General features: G+C 42.6%; 1 protein-coding gene and 1 pseudogene across 2 annotated transcripts in view; both read right to left on the bottom strand.

The window, feature by feature from the left end:
• Nucleotides 1-5,666, bottom strand: part of LOC307106511 (heterogeneous nuclear ribonucleoprotein D-like) — a 40,651-nt pseudogene extending 34,985 nt beyond the window's left edge. Inside the window, exons 1-2 of the transcript in view lie at nt 5,603-5,666; nt 585-670 (exon numbers count right to left, since the gene is read on the bottom strand). The product of the transcript in view is annotated as a heterogeneous nuclear ribonucleoprotein D-like (transcript). The remainder of the gene's footprint in view (nt 1-584; nt 671-5,602) is intronic.
• CACNB4 (calcium voltage-gated channel auxiliary subunit beta 4) overlaps nt 1-17,218 on the bottom strand; it is a 229,245-nt gene that overhangs the window by 94,933 nt on the left and 117,094 nt on the right. The gene's annotated exons all lie outside the window — the stretch shown is intronic.

The raw sequence follows: 17,218 nt of genomic DNA, 5'->3' as shown, positions 1-17,218 counted from the left end.
TGAAATAAAATCTACATAAATATACTTATTTCTGGGGGCAGGGAGAGCTACCCAAATCAAGTTATGAGGGGCATGACATAAAAGTAGTACAGGTAATAATTAAAAGGGGTTGTAATGTTAGTTAGATATAAAGTTAATATGGTTCAATTCCCAGTCAGAGCACGTGCCGGGTTGCAGGCTCAATCCCCAGTGTGGGGTGTGCAGGAGGCAGCAGATCAATGGTTCTCTCTCATGACTGATGTTTCTATCTCTCTCTCATTCTCCCTTCCTCTCTGAAATCAATAAAAATATTTTTTAAAATAAATAAAAGTTAATATTTACCATGCCAGCATACCATGCCCCTGAAGCTCATATGAGGTTCAGTTCTAGGTGCCTCGTGTTAGGAGGAGCAGTGTCAACCAGGAGGGCCTCCAGAAGACAACCAGGAGAGGAAGGGGTTTTTGAGGATCATTTGAAGACACTGATTATGGGTCGTTTTGGAATGATAACACATGATAACCATGTACAAATATGTAAAGGCTAGCAGATGAAAAGAGGGCAAAACAAAGGCTAATGGACAATCATTATAGAGACTCTGATTTTACCTGTATTCGAGACTTTTCTGACAAAGTATGTGGACAGGGAATGGGCTTCCAGAAACTGCCTGTCACTAAAGGTGTGAAAACTGTCCCTAGGGGACAGAAGAGGGATCAAAGGAGTAGAAAACCCTGGACAGTGTGTATCATGAAAAGCAGTAAAGCAAAGATAGCCAAGATGGGGAGCAACTCTTCACACAGCTGTCTTCAGAGTCCAAGGTCCAAAATCGCCAACAGCGGAAGAACCAATTTGTGGTGGAAGGGCCTCCCATTCTGCCATCTGTAACAGCTCTGCTCCCAGAGGATCTTCCTCTGCTCTAACCATTCTATGTGATATGCATGTAAGTGCCAGTTAGACACACACATACACACTCAGCAAATTACGAATTTGGGGAACCTAAGCATAAGCAAGATGAGCCTGAGTTAGACTATACCACATGCCCCATTAAATGGAACCATTTTCTCACATTACAGTACAGAATTGCCATTTGAATAAGTTTTAGAATCATCTTTACCCAGGAGGCAAAGCAGTGACAGAACCAAGCCCTGAAGTAGGAGGTTCTTCTAGAGTGGTATGGACTAAATTGTGCACCCCCACCCCAAATTCATATGATGAAGCACTAAGCCGCAATGTGATTGATTTTGGAGATAATGTCTATAGGAGATAATTAAGGTTAAATGAGGTCATAAGGGTAGAACCCTGATCTTATAGGACTGGTGTCCTGATAAGAAAAGGAAGAGACATCAGGCATATACACATATACAGAGGAAAAACCATAAAGGACAGTGGTCGGCAAACTCATTAGTCAACAGAGCCAAATATCAACAGTACAACGATTGAAATTTCTTTTGAGAGCCAAATTTTTTAAACTTAAACTTCTTCTAACACCACTTCTTCAAAATAGATTCGCCCAGGCCGTGGTAATTCTGTGGAAGAGCCACACTCAAGGGGCCAAAGAGCCGCATGTGGCTCGCAAGCCGCAGTTTGCCGACCACAGATATAGGACATAGTGAGGAGGAAGCCTTTTGCAAGCCAGGAAGAGAGTCCTCACAAGAAACCAAAACTGCCAGCACTTTGATCTTGAACTTCTAGCCTCCAAAACTGTGAGAAAATATATTCTGTGTTTAAGACCCCCGATCTGGGATATTTGGTTATGGCAGCCACGCAGACTAATATGCACATCAGGGCCTCTTATAGACCTTGCTTCTGCTCTGTGGTCAATGAGTTGGGCGTTGTTGAATATATTTACCTAATGTCTCAGTCATACACTGACACCAAGTTCAATTGAAAGTTCAACTAACAGAGAAACCCAGACGGCACACACCAAGAAATTTTCTGCAGGTGTCTCAATGCATTTGTTTGTTAAAATGATTTCCCAACTTTCCCACTAATATGCAAGTTCATCAAAAGGAAAACCACGTGGGATAAGGAAAAATACTCAGGTTTTAAAGACAATTTTAGCCCAGGACAGATGACAGGTAAGCTTTGTTGTAAATCAGCAGTCAGAAAAAAACAAAAAACAGAGCTTCAGGGTGTGTCCTGACCAGCCACATACTCAGCAGGGCATTGGGCCAAACGAGATGGAAAGGGGCACGCATGGCAAACAGGGAGGAGAGAAAGAAGGAAAGAAATGACAGTCCCAGAGAGGTGCTATTTCTCCCCCATGACTTTAGCAGAAACCATCCTTAGGTGAAGGGTACTTTACGGGAGTTAAAGGGATCTCTTCTATAGATCCTTACAGAAGTGACATTATGACTCTGGAGGACTGTGGTGATTCTGGGTCTTCTAGAAAACAAAATCTGAGTAAATCCCGGTGTCCTGTGCCACAAATCCTGTGTGTGACATGTGCTCACAGTCTGAGATCTGATTTCAGTCCAATCCCCCAAAGAGAGAGAGAGACCGGATGAAAAACATGCTGTGTGTGGCCAAGGTGAAGAAAAGAGCAGTCGTCAGGAAAAGCAACCCAGCTGAAAGAGCAAATTAAATCGGATTTGCAGAAGAGGCCTCTGCACTTGATGCCTAGTTGGTCCTGTCATCCTGGCCCAGGAGGCTGCTGGGTGAGACCACGGGGAAGGAGCTCTGCGAGTGTGTAAAGAGGAGAAGTCCGGGCTCGTCTTTCAACACATGCTGTTCCATCAACCGGCGAGGCGGGGCTTGTGGCACCGCAGCGAGCAAAGAATCACCTGGGGCGCTTTGCTAAAGATAGTGCTCCTTGCTTCCCCTGCTGATCTGGAATGGGGTTCCAGAAACTGCATTCCTAACCGGCTTGCCAGGTGATTCTGCGGCAGTGGCCTGGGGACCATACTTTGAGGCTCGCTGCTGTAGGGGTTCTGAATCACACAAGACAAGTTTAGAGATGGTGTTGAGGGACCTGAAAATGTCCACATTCTTTCCAAAGGTGCTTCTGGCACTTACTGCACGGCTCCCTTTGTGAGAAGGTTCTTTGATTTGCAAAAAGCTGTGAGGTCTTCTGGCTCTGGCAACAGAGGCTTCTAACTGGGAGCGAGTACTGCCAGCAACACCCCTTCTCTGAGCCTGCCCAGCACTTTCTGCAGGCACCTGCCCAAACGGAGCCCAGCAGAGAGATCGCTGAGATCAGATTTAATCACTGCTGCAAGAACGCCTATTTGCGGCTGACGGGGGCCTGGTTTACAGAAACGAGCAGCAGTAGCCTTCGAAAGGGGGGGGGGGGGGGGAGAAAGGCCACCGAAGGAGAGTGTGGAAGTGGTCTATTGAGGAGTCTTCTCTGGGCTGGAGCTGCCAGAGGAGGCGAGGGCAACCCGATGCTCCACTCAGAGCTCACGCCTCCAGGAGACCAATGGCTCACGCAGAGGCTGTCTGGGGCCTTCAGTTTTTGGCATGCAAAAGCCATGTGGGTTCAAGTGATAGTGTCATTAGCGCATTTACCGCATTCAGATGGGCTGCCTAAAAATCCCTTACAATGTGAAAAGGAAGGAACTCCTGCCATTTGCAACAGCATGGATGGACCTGGAGAGCATTATGCTAAGCGCAATAAGCCAGTCAGAGAAAGATAAATATCACATGATCTCACTCATTTGTGGAATACAATGAACAACATAAACTGATGAACAAAAACAGATTCAGAGACAGGGAAGCATCGATCAGACCGTCAAACCTGAGAGGGAAGGTAGGGGAGGGTGGGGTAAGGGGGAGAGATCAACCAAAGGACTTGTATGCATGCATATAAGCATAACCAATGGACACAGACATCAGGGGGGTGAGGGTGAGGGGTGGGGTGGGGGCAATAGGGGGATAAGGACACATATGTAATACCTTAATCAATAAAGAAAATTTTAAAAAAAGAGAATGCAATGTAATTAGATAATAACCAAACAAACAAATAAATAAAGCCCTTACAAGAAACTAGGCATGAACCTGGTGCCATTTCCATGTAGAGACTTGAATTTAAAAAGCCTTCTAGCCACACGCCAGCATTTCCTAAGTGAGCCTTTTCTGTTTAGCTGCAGAGCCAGAAGGTAGTGGCATCACCTAGCAGCTGCTTGCAAAGTGCAACTTACATAATGGGTGCTGTGTAAGCAAAGGGCAGGCGCTTGGGCAGGAGACGCCACTCCCACTGCCAATCTCTAATGTCCCTCTATGTGCTCTGACCCATGGGTCCCAAACACAGATTCAGAATGATGGGACTAATGGAAGCAGCTATTCCTGCCAAGTGTCTCATACCCTCAGGGATTTGGAAAAGATCAGTTCTCCTGCCCCTGGTCACAGTGCAGAATGTGCACAAAATGGGGTAGAATCGGGAGGCATTCATTCTAAGACTTGAAGCCCTTCACTCCTTCAGCCTTTCTCTCTCTCCCCCTTCTAATAGACAAGCACATGTTTTCATGCAATACGTTTGAATTTGTGGAGTAAATGGCTGCAGTTTTTGAAGCAAGGCATCATTAGCCTAGTTATAACCTTGCCTTTCTCAGTTTTATTCATTCCCACACCATTTTCCCACTCTTCTTCCCTTCTTTTTTTAAAATTTGTTTTATTGATTTTAGAGAGAGAGGAAGGGAGAGGAATAGAGAGAAACATCGATGAGAGAGAAACATCAATTGGCTGCCTCCTGCATGCCCCCCACTGGGGATCCAGGCAGCAACCAACCATGTACCCTGACAGGGAATCGAACCAGGGACCTCTTGATTCAATCACTGAGCCACACCAGCCTGGCACACTCCTCTTTCCTATCTTTTTCTGTCTTGTTCTTTGCCTCTCCTGCTTTTTCTTCTTTCCTCTGTCCTTCTCACCTTCTCCTATCTCTTCTTCCCTCATTTGCCCCTCCCTCTTCCTTTCAACTAGCATTTATTTGATACTCCCTACCTGTCAGATAGTAGAAAAACAAAATGAAAAATGTTGACCTGATCTAAAAGGGATGCCACTCAGTCAACACGTATTTTAAGAACTCCTGTGTGCCATGCACCATTGTAGGTGTTTGAGACACACGATGAACTCAAGAGAGCAGCGGTCGCTGTCCTCATGGAGCCTGGTAAAATATAGAGAGAAATAAGTGAACTACAGGGGAGAGTACCTGAAGTTCAGACTAAGGAGTCGTGGGAGACTTCCGGCCAGATATGGTGTTTGAGTCAAGCCTTGGAGAGATGTAACAGTTAGCCTTGTGGGCAAAGGACGGAACATGTGCAAAGACGAGAAGTCATGTAAGAGCATGTGACGCTCTTGGGCACCTACAAGTAGGTGATGTGGTCCGAGAGTGAGGGTGCCTGTGGGAGAGAGCACGACCCCAGCACCGGCCAGGGAGTAAAGGTCCTGATGTTGCAAGAAAAGGAATCTGCTACGTATTCTGCAGGCCATGGGGAACCAGTTAAGAATTTTAAATAGGTAACAAGATGAGATTTGCAGTAAAAAAAAAAAAATAATTCTGAGAGCAAACCACTTCACAGGGAAGGTTTTGAAAGGCACAGTAGCAGAGAGAGCAACCACTGAAGAGCTTATCTCAGTAATCCCAGTGGGAGGAGAACCAGGAGGGACGTAAGAGATCTCTGCTCACGTTCATATAGAGCTACAAGTTTTACTGCTCCATCCTGGTCTCTAGAAGACATCCGAATGCGCATGTTTAGTCTCGTTCCAAGACGTGTAGACTTTCTGTACAGAGTCAGACGACCTCTCCTGTCTTTGTGATGTTTGCCCTAAAGTTCTATATCAAAACTAACGACCCATGTTTCAGCCCCTGTGGAAAGCAGTTTGGCAGTTCCTCAAAAAGTTAAACATAAAATAACCATATGACCCAGGAATTCCACTCTGAGATAGATACCCCCAAAGAATGGAAAACGGGTACTCAAATAAATACTTATACTAAGGTGTTCCAGGCAGCAAAAGGTGGGAAGGGCCCGAATATCTATCAATGAACGAATGTCACATATCCATGTAATGGAATTTTACTCAGCCATAAAAATGAAGTACTGATCTATATTACAACATGGATGAATCTCAAAAACATTATGCTAAGTGAAAGAAGCCACACACAAAAGGTCATGGACTGTGTGATTCCATTTGTATGAAATATCCAGAATAGGTAAATCCATAGAAATAGAAAGCAGATTGGTGGATGCCAAGGGTGGGAGGAGAGGGGAGTGAGTATACAGTAACTGCTTAAAGGTTACTGGGTTTTATTCTGGGCGATGAAAATGTTTTGAAATTAAATAGAGGTGGTGATTGTACCACATTATGAATGTACTAGATGCAACTGAAAAGTTCTCCTTAACATGGTTAATTTTATGCTACGTGAAATTCACCTAATTTTTTTAAAAAAATCTTTGTAACCTAATAGCATAGTTTCACTCTTGTCTTTCTCCAACCCTCTTCCCCAACAATCAATCTCCTGATGACTGAAGTGCTGCAAGGCGGGAGCTGACCAGAGCAAGACGTCCAGTGCTGTCACACAGCCACAGGTGACCACATTCTTTCGATTTCTCTGAAGGATGCTGAGAGGAGCCAGCAGAATCTGGGAGGTCTGTGAGAACAGGTTTCAGTTTGCTCCTTTGAGTGGTGGAATGAGATATACCATAAATCAGGGTAACAGGATGAGATCCTCATGGGAAGAAAGCTTAGGCCCCATTGCAGAAGCAGGTGCGAAGGCTCCAGTGAAAGTTGCTTGAGAGATGCTTGTAGACTGCAGTGTTTGGCTCCTGCCACGCTGGGCCTCTGTTTCTTCCTAACAGAAAAGACTAATGAGGAAGCTGCAGTGCTGTGCACAAGGAGGCTGATTAAACCTCCCTCCCCTCGTCTTCGAGAAGGAGGCATTCTGAGAGACCTCATCTAGTAAACAAAGCAGCAAGACGTTACTTAGGCACCCTGAGAATTGAGCAAGGATTTTCTAGGGCTTGGAAAGCAGAAATGCATATTAGAAAGGCCTTGAGGCTCCTGGTAAGAAAAAAAAACACTTCTGTAAACAATTCTTTGGTAACATTTTTACTTATTTACTGGCTCTGTACAAGGACCACCAATAGATAGACTAGAATCTATATATATAAAATATATATAAAAGACTAAGTGACTGACCATCTGTCTGTCCAACCTTCCTACCAACCAACCGGCCGGTACATATGACGTGCACTGGCAATTTAAAAATAAACGTTGACTCATGCATGCACAATACATATAAAGCTCTCGCTGGCACCAATCGCATGCGTGTTTTAATTTTATAATACTACTAGAGGCCCGATGCACAAAATTCATGCACGGGAGGGGGGTTCCCCTCAGCCCAGCCTGTACCCTCTCCAATCCGGGACCCCTTGGGGGATGTCTGACTGCCAGTTTAGGCCCGATCCCGGGGTCAGGCCTAAACCGGCAGTTGGACATCCCTCTCACAATCCTGGACTGCTGGCTCCTAATCGCTCACCTGCCTGCCTGCCTGGTTGTCCCTAACTGCCCCCCCAACCAGCCTGGTCACCCCTAACTGCCCCCCCCCGCCAGCCTGGTTGCCCCTAACTGCCCCCCGCTGCCAGCCAGGTCGCCCCCAACTGTCCCCCTCTGCCAGCCTAGTCAGCCCTAACTGTCCCCCCCTGCTGGCCTGGTCACCCCTAACTGCCCCCCACTGGTCTAGTTGCCCCTCAATGCCCCCCTGCCAGCCTAATTGCCCCCAACTGCCCCCCCACCCCCCGCCGGCCTGGTCGCCCCCAACTGCACTCCCCCTGCCAGCCTGGTCGCGCCTAAATGCCCCCCCCCCCCCGCCCCGGTGGCCTGGTTGCTTCTTGCTGCCTCCCCTGCTGACTGGTCGCCCCCAACTGCCCCCCCTGCCAGCCTGGTCACCCCCAACTGCCCCCCTGACAGCCTGGTCACCCCACACAGCCTGCTGTTCAGTCATTTGGTCATCCTTCACTAACCCCCCTGCTGGCCTGGTTGCCCCACGCAGCCTGCTTGTTCAGTCATTTGGTTGTCCCTCACTAACCCCCCTGCTGGCCTGGCCGTAGGCAGCCATATTGTGAGGGCATGAGGGTCAATTTGCCTATCACCTCTTTATTATATAGGATATTATATATATTATTTTGATATATAATTTTTTACAGTAATGTAATTACTGCACAAATCTTTTTTCTAATTAATTTCCTTTCAATAAGCACAAATCCGTGCACTGGGCCACTAGTTAATTTATGAAGCTGATGCTTTCAAAAAAAAAAAAATTCCATCTATTTGTGGAACAAGTATGTCGATATATTTGCACAGTAGCTCTGATGACCAGCCTTTACATGAGTACCTGGGGGATTCAAAGGCACATTCCTAGTGAAGGGACCTACCATTGTTCTACCTATTATCACAACTATGACCAAGCGAATCAGCGTGGCCCTGAAGTAATAAGTAACAGACACAGCTTCACTACAATGTCTGATCTGCCTCTACAACTCTCAACCAGCCCCTCATTTTAAAACAGGGTAGCCGTGACCAACGGCTACTGAACTAGCCCATAGTTCTTTTCAGCATCACAAAAAATTAAGGCTATGAATTAATAGAGTACTTTTATTTAGGCAGAATTATTTCCATGGAATGTTTCATAGCCAGCTCATAAAAAACTGGGATGATTTGTTTAATAGTCTTATCCACAGGGAAATATCTGAAGAGTAGATTTTATAGACAAATGGTTGAAATGTTCATGGCCAGGTGCCAGAAAAACTAAAATATCTTTATTCTGCTTCAAATTATTATACCTTTCTGTCTGATTTCCTATAATTTTTTGTTGTTGTTGCTTCCATTTGGCTTCCATTTAACATGAGAAGGGCTGTTTGTGTGGGGCTCACGTAAAGAACTGGCTTTGTTTGTGAAGTCACGAAAATTTCGGGTATGACCATCACAGACATAATGGCTCTGATAATGATAGAGTTGCTAAATTACGATCCAAGCTTGGAAATAAAAGAGAGGACGTTGCAAAGATCTTATTTCCAAGACAATGTCCCTGAAGATGTCCTTGCAAATGAGAACAAGTAAGTAGAAATGAAGAGAATATATGATGTTCAGATGGGATTATTTCTAAACAGAATGCCTTTCAGCATTTTCTGTGACAAGTCAGCAACTCTTTAAATGAGCCCCTTGCAATTTCAGAGCTGCACCTGGTTTAATTGACGACTTTCGTCATTTCCTCAATAACTGGTGCAAACCAGTCCCATTTTACTATGCATTGAGAACATCAATGCCACAGAAGCTTTGAGTGATCGCTTCCATTCACTCATTGAATATTAATTTGTGTGTCATCGTGCCACGTGTCTTTCTTATTCCTTTCTCTTACCCTTGCATGGAGGGAAGGGAGGCACAAAAGAACGGCAGCATTTGGTGCTTGTCCTTCAGCATCTTATATTTGCAGAGATGAGAGACAGACATGTGAAACAGCTGCAGAAGCCATAGGAAGCTGTAGGTGGCTAATGCCCAGGTGAGGGGGTAGATGCTCTGTGTGAGTTCAGAAGAGTTTGGGAAACACGGGAAAGGGCCTCCCAGAAGAAGTGGAGTAAGAGTTGGACCTTGTGCAATGTGAAGACTGTAAAGAGGGGGTGGGCAGAGGTGGTAATGGTGTCCACAATACTTGTACCTGAGACTGAGCACTGCCTACTCCCAGCTGTGAGGGGACCACACTGACTAGAGCAGGGTTATATGGAAATAGCTGTGATATGGACCGAAATGCAAAAAACAAAACAAAAAAAAAAACCCTTAAATTTTCCATATATTTTTAGTATATTTCAAATTATTAATAATGGTCTACATTTTTATAAGATTGGTCAAGAACTGTTAAATTTCACCCTTGCCAGTTGGTTGATTCAATTCCTGGTCAGGACACATACATGTCTGGGTTGCGGGCTTAATCCCTCGTAGCGGGTATGTAGGAGGCAGCCAATCGATGTTTCACTCTCACATCAATGTTTCTCTCTCCCCTCTCCCTTTCTCTCTAAAAAAAAAAATCAATTAAAATGTTCTTTTAAAAAAAGAACTGTTAAGTGTCATATACACACACAAACTTGTACACAAATGTCCATAGCAGCCAAAAGGTAGAAACAACCCAAAGATTTATTAAAAAAAAATAAATGAATAAAATGTGTAACATCCATACAATGGAGTATTACTTAGAAATAAAAAGAAATGAAATGTTGATCCATACACAGATGAAGCCTAAAAACATATGTTAACTGAAAGAAGCCAGTCACAAAAGGCCACATATTGTACAATTCCATATGTATGAAATGTCTACAATGGGCAAGTCCATAGGGATAGTCTAGGGTTGGGAAGGTTAGGGAGAAAAAGGGAGTGACTGTTCATGGGCACAGGATTTCTTTCTGAGGTGATTAAAATGCTCTAAACTGACTGGGGAATGGCTGCACAACTCTGAATCCACTAAAACTGCTGAATTTTACACTTTAAATTGGTGAATTGTATGGTATGTGAATTATAACATCAATAAAGCTGTTATTAAAAAACAAACAAACTGCTAAGAGAGATGGACTCTAGAGAGTAGGGTCTAGGAGTCTGGGGGCAAGAATGGAGACTTACATTGTCACCAATTTGTTTATAATCAATATAGCCCAATTAGAAATGCAAGAAGAAAAGACTGAATTTCCCTTATCACTCTCTGGCTGTTTTGAAAATATAGGCCTTTTAATTTCCTAATCCAGCTAACCTCCATTTTTAAATTTACTTTGGTTTTTCAAAGAAAAAAATAATAGTGTGGCTAGTCATGGATATATATATATATATATATATATATATATATATATATATATATATATATTCATTCCTTGGGAATCCTTGAAAAATATATCATGTTCAGTCATTTCTGACCATTCCCAAGGCTCCTCTTGATTTCTGGAGGAATTAAGGTTATTAAATTTCAATTCATTCCACTGACCATTTACTGAGTGCCTGTCTTGGGATAAGCACACAGGTAAGCAAGGCTATGCGAGGGGACAGAGATGAATAAGAAAGATGTTCCTACTTCACAGTGCTTACCACTCCAGAAGGAGATAGGACAAAGAGATGAGGACCCAAAAGAAATGAAAAACTATAAGCTCTGTGCGTTGTCACACTCTCTGGCTGATGCGGACAATAATTTGATCCAATACTTCTCAAAGCATCTACCTGAAAATCATCTTGGGTGTGTTTGCCAACAATGCAAATCCTAAGCCCCATCTCAAACAACTGAATCAAAGTCTCTAAGAGGAAGGCCCCAGAAACATACATATCTATTTAACGTTAACCCCATTCCATCCTACAAAATCTAACCAAATTAAGACACCGAGATTGTCTGCAGTAAATAAAGCTGGTATAAATAAGTAGGGCAGCATTTCCCCAACCACATTCTGCAAAATACTAGTTCTTCAAGTAGTGAATAGGTATTCCTTAGGCCAAAAAAAAAAAAAAAGGTTCTGAGGTCAAATGAGTTTGGGTATCTTTGGGTAAAACAAAATTTCAGAGTGCTAAGAGATTTTAGTGGCCTGCTGTGTGCTCCGAATCTTTGAGAATGGGGCAGAGGAGGTCATTACCAAACTTATTTGACTAGGGGCCCAATTTTTTTCACATATATCAAAGAGCATACTAAATTAATGGCTAGAAACTCTTATACTAAAATTAAGAGATAGAAGATACTCTGGAAAAATAGTATGATCTTTTCCTTCTTATAAGGAAAAGAAACATATATAAAAGAATAAAAACTTTAAAAATAGTTTTCCTCCTGGTTATCCTCTGAACAATATCCCAAATACCCTTTTTTTTGTAGTCTAGCTGTCACTTGGAGTAATACTCATTTACTGAGGAAGGGGATGTTTAAAAATCATGTGAAGATTTTTTTGCTGAGAAGTTCCTCAACTCAGAGGCTAGGGAGCATGGCACATTTCCTCTGTGGATTCCAGATTTGGCACAACAGTGTATAGAAGGATGAGTACACGGACCAGAAAGGAGAGAGCTAGAACATCATTATCCTGTAGCTCGTTTCTGGTCACTGGGAGTCCCAACTCTCCAGAACAAAACTATTTCACAAGCTTGGGATGAAGTCAGTAATTTTCTTAACTGGAATTAAGATCAACAGTTGGAGGACTGAGGCCATCTAAACCTGCACCTGCTTCTATCCTGCGCTCCCCTGGGTCAGTTCAAAAGACATCAGAAGAAATGGCCTACTTTCCCAATCTCGTTAGCAGCACCATCCAACCAGTCAGTCGTCCAAGCCAGAGTGGAGGTGTTCAGCCCAGACTCTTCTCCCTTGCTAAGCTAATTAGTTATAAAACCTGCTGCATTTATGACAAATATTTCTCACTTCACCTCCTCCTCTCTATTCCCACTGCTGCTGCCCTAGTTGAGGTCTCCAACATCTAACACCTGTACGATTTCACCATCTTTCTAATTGGACTCCCTGCTGGCATTCTCCCTCTCCTCAAATCCATCTTCCACGCTGACCAATGCATATCTGATCAGTTTAAAAATCCTTCAATAGCTCTCAATTACCTATGGCAAATAATTTCCCCAAAGTATGCTCTGCAGAACACTAATACAATGCTTGATCTAATAAAAAAAAAAAAGGCAGGGGGGGGGGAGAGCGGGGGCTCCTTTGAAATTGTAAGCTGGGTGTCTTTATGTGCAGGTATGATGAAGAGGACCACCTATCAATATCTGATCTGTTCCCCAGTACAGCAAAAAGGCCCAATAATTTTTTGGAGACTCAGGACCTGGAGGAAGGCCCAATCAGAAAAACTGGGAAATGCCTTCAGAGTCTATCAATGTCCTTGGCTATGGAATATAAAAAGTCAACACAAATGCTTATGGGAAATGGGCATTTTTTATACCTAGAGAGAAGGTATAGTTTATAGCCAGAGTCTGTTGAATAGCCTCAAGTTTCCTCCAAGAAGGCAATCTGGAACTTCAACACTCTCCCTCTTCCATTAAGTTATGTGGAGGTGATGCTTTACGTGCGCAGTATCTTTGTAAGCCCTAAATTAAGAACTGAAAATTCAGCCCTAGCCGGTTTGGCTCAGTGGATAGAGTGTCGGTTTGTGGACCAAAGGGTCCTAGGTTTGATTCTGGTCAAGGTGATGTACCTCGGTTGCAGGTTCCTCCCCTGGTTGGGGCTCATGCAGGAGGCAACCAATCGATGTGTTTCTCTCACATCGATGTTTCTCTTCATCTTTCCCTTTCTCTCCTCCACTCTCTAAAAATCAATGGAAAAAATATCCTTAGGTGAGGATTAAAATGCAATACAATACAATACAATACAATACAATACAATACAATACAATACAATACAATACAATACAACTGAAAATGTAGATAACCTAAGAATCAGGTAGATCACAACGGACAACATTCTGGCTGAGAACAAGGTATCTGATGTGTGCTCTCCCCATAATGTCCTCAAGATACCTTCTTACTAAACTAGTCTCTAAGTCAGACAAATCTTCAGTATTTGAATTGGCTGCTAGCTGCATTTTCAAAGCCAACTACTCTATGTAAATGCAACACTCAAATGAAAAATCTAACAACTAGTTGTACATCTTACAGCCAGAATATGTTTTAATTACTAGTAAAAGGGATATGAATCAAACACTCACAGAAGCTAAGTTATGCATCTCCTTGTCCTTGTTCTACCTTATTTGTATTCTTCTCTCCTTTTCTTTCTCTTAAATTTTTTTGGGGTGATTCACCCACACTAATTTTGAGTTGTGGCACAAACAACTTTTTTAAAGCTAACTTTATATCAGTATATATTTTAAAACCAAGACAAAATAATATCATGTTTATCAACATACTAACTATACAGTCCTAATAAAATCCTGATAATTCCCATATCTTGCAGTTTGCATAGTTCTTTATATTATAGCTTTAATCCAAGGGGTTTAACAAACACATAAACACACACACACACACACACACACACACACACACACACACACACAAACCATTTGAAATGCCACAGCTGAAGAAAGCATCTTTAATAACAAATGGTAATTGTGTGCTTCAATTATAAGATCTACCATGGCCCTCGTACAGCACCATACTCCGCACTGGTAACAATTTAAGAATTAGGATAATAAAAATAATATTTTAAAAATCTCTGAAAAATAACATACGTTATTTTATAAGTATGCACATTTTGGCAATGAAAACATTCAAGCAGTGTTCGTACAAAACATATGCTAGCTTAGCTTTAACACAGCTCCTTACGCATAAAGACTCCTGTAGGACTTCTCTAGTGAGTGTTTGTGTACACCTGTGTACCAAGTACGCTCACTTTTCCAGAAGTAAACATTTGAACCTAAGAACTTTATCAAAATAAACCTCCACCAAGACTCACAGCCATCATCATTTTATTCCTTATCATCAGAACTGGCTCTCTGTTGAGGCACTGGCATGGTCTGTAAGCAGAAGGACCAGCTCTTAGCTGCCTCTGACCTTGCAGACAATGCTCGAGGCAGGGAGAACATCTATTCCCCAGAGTTCTCCTTACCTTAAGCATCACAGTTTTCAGAAAGGTGAAGCATGTGAACACCAATCAACAAAGGAGAGAGCCTTCTGCACCCGGCACTGGAAGGATAGGGACTTCCCATCTCCCAGTGGTGAGTCATGTGTCCCTTCCTTAGCCAACTGGTCCACTAGTCAAGGATTAGTCAGTGTATGAATCTACTCCCTTCTACCATTTCACAAGCCCTAACAATGAGAAGTAAGGGCCTTTATTATATCCTTCCTAATCTCAATCCCAGTTTCCAGAATCCCATGAGTTATACTTGTCCCAAAAGAGACTTTCAAAGTTTCTAACTGAAGTATAATGCACATGCAGAAACTTATACATATATGTGTACAGTTCAATGGATGTTCACGAATTTTACAGACCAGTCAAAACTGACTTTTTCATAGCAATATGCAAGGTCCGCTTAACTTTACTAAAAATGGCAAAGCCTAAACTCCAAGCTACTACTTTCCATGGGCTTCCTATACCTTCCAAAACAAGATCTGCTTCAACACTGTAAAGAGACACTCTCTTAGCATTCCCGCCCGCACTCAGTCAATATATTCTTTAATAAGGAGGCTGTCATCAAAACTATAAAATTTCATGATGCTAATCTTTACTCCCAGCAATCCTTCCACTGTTTCATGTGATGAGAATCATTATATGATGAAATTTGGAGGAGAATTCTTCTGGTCTGGACATGACAGTGAAGAACAGCTGAGCCACAAGTTGGTCTGATACATGCATTTTTAGATCTGCTCATTATCTGTATTTTTAGGCAGTCATGGAAGTCCACATAGCTTAGCTTCTCAAGTTCTCTCCATAAAACTAACATTTAAATCTTTTATTTTCTCCCAATTCAAGAACTTTTTAAAGTACTCCAAATCTCAATTAACAAGAACAGTACAGGAAGTAAAATCCAAGGCACCATTTACAGTGGAACCATCCTCACACATAAAAAAACCAACACACATTTCCAATGGCAAAGGACCAGCAGCCACTCCTTCAGAGCATCACCAGCATCTTCGGAGGTGTGTTTTAGAAATGTCTTCAAATTGCATGGTTTCATCTACCAAGGTACTCAGGCAGGGCCCGTCAATAATGTGGATGAAGCCAGAAGCCATTTGCCTCTTCAGATTACCCTCCATCCTGCCCCACTCTATTCTGGTACCGTGTGATTGACCAATGACTTCTGCGCTGTGGCTTCTGGTTGGCTTTGACTAATGGGGGCCCGAGCAGAGGTAAGAGTAAGGGACAGAAATGAGATTGGGATGTTAATTCCTTGGCTTCTTCCCCAAGGGAGGAAGCCTGCATCCTTACACAGAAAGGCTGCACCCTTCTCAAGGTAGCCTTCTTGACAAGACTCAGTCCTCCCAGTTCCTGGAATTATGCCCTTTCCTGGTCCCATGGGGTCTAGAGGTGGGAACAGCTCTGCAGTGACCGGTACTATCTCATCCCTTCTGGTTTCCTTACACTTACCAACACCTTTTCAATTTACTGAACCCTTACCACGTATCCTACTTGGAAGATTTTATGTGGGTATTTTTTGGGGGTAGGGATTCTGATTGATACAATAACCCTCCTCTCAGAACTTATAGCTCCATGTGTTTTTAACAAATAGTGCTGTCTTTTTTTATTTTTAAAAATATCCCTACTGAATCATGCAAATGTTTTCCTAAATTGCAAGCTCATGGAGAGGAATCAAAAATGAGAAGGACAGAATAAAAACGGAACTTTGGTACTCTTGGCTCAGGCCAAACGCAGCATTACCGTGCAACTGTCATCAAGATCTGCATACAAATAACGAGAACTTTCCCCTAAAACACAAAACCTCTTTCTGATGTTCTCTAGCATTCCTTTAAGTTTTGTGGGTGTACTATTATTTAAATTCATCAACAGTCAGGGGCTTCAAACCATATCAGAAAGCAATATCAAACAAAAAAGCCTGAAAGAAATTGGAACTCTAATCTGGGTTCTGAGTAGGAAAAGGTCTCCTCATTTGGGTCGGAGAGCAATCTGTTCTCTGTTTTGGAGATCCTCCCAACTCCCAACTGCTTTGTAAGCTGTCAAGCAAGCACCATACAAATAATATGATTATATCATCCTTCAGTGGTTTATTCTATTTTAATATTACTAACCCTTGGATTTGGCTTTGTAAGAACAGCACTCTAGAAAGACCTGAGGAGGTTTGTAGGCCCAATTCCATGATAAATTGGGTCATTCTACACAAGTTGTCTAACTCTTTGGACCTCGGTTCTTTTCATTTATGAAATGAAGGTTGGTGGATGCAACTTCCCAAGTATTTGTAACCAAATTATTACAATAGATGTAAATAAATTCTTCTTATGGAACCTGGAGGCGATAGTCTAAAGCTGCTTCCCACTATCAAAAACGTCTTTGAAGTCATATTTTAGATTAAAACTTTGAACTAATTTAGTTCATTCTCAATGAAAAAAATATTTGTTTATTTTAATATAAAAATGTTTTACAATACCCACCAATTTTTTTAATGAGCTAACCTTTTTAAAATATATATATATATTTTTTAATTGATTTCAGAGAGGAAGGGAGAGGGAGAGAGAGATAGAAACATCAATGATGAGAGAGAATCATTGATTGGCTGCCTCCTGCACGCCCCGCACTGGGGATCAAGCCCACAACCTGGGCATATACCCTGACCGGGAATCAAACTGGTGA

The sequence above is a fragment of the Cnephaeus nilssonii genome, assembly GCF_951640355.1.
Source record: "Cnephaeus nilssonii genome assembly, chromosome: 10".
In the NCBI taxonomy this organism is placed as follows: Eukaryota; Metazoa; Chordata; class Mammalia; order Chiroptera; family Vespertilionidae; genus Cnephaeus; species Cnephaeus nilssonii.
Note: the sequence above shows the minus strand (reverse complement) of the source record. Positions and strands in the feature narration are given on the sequence as shown.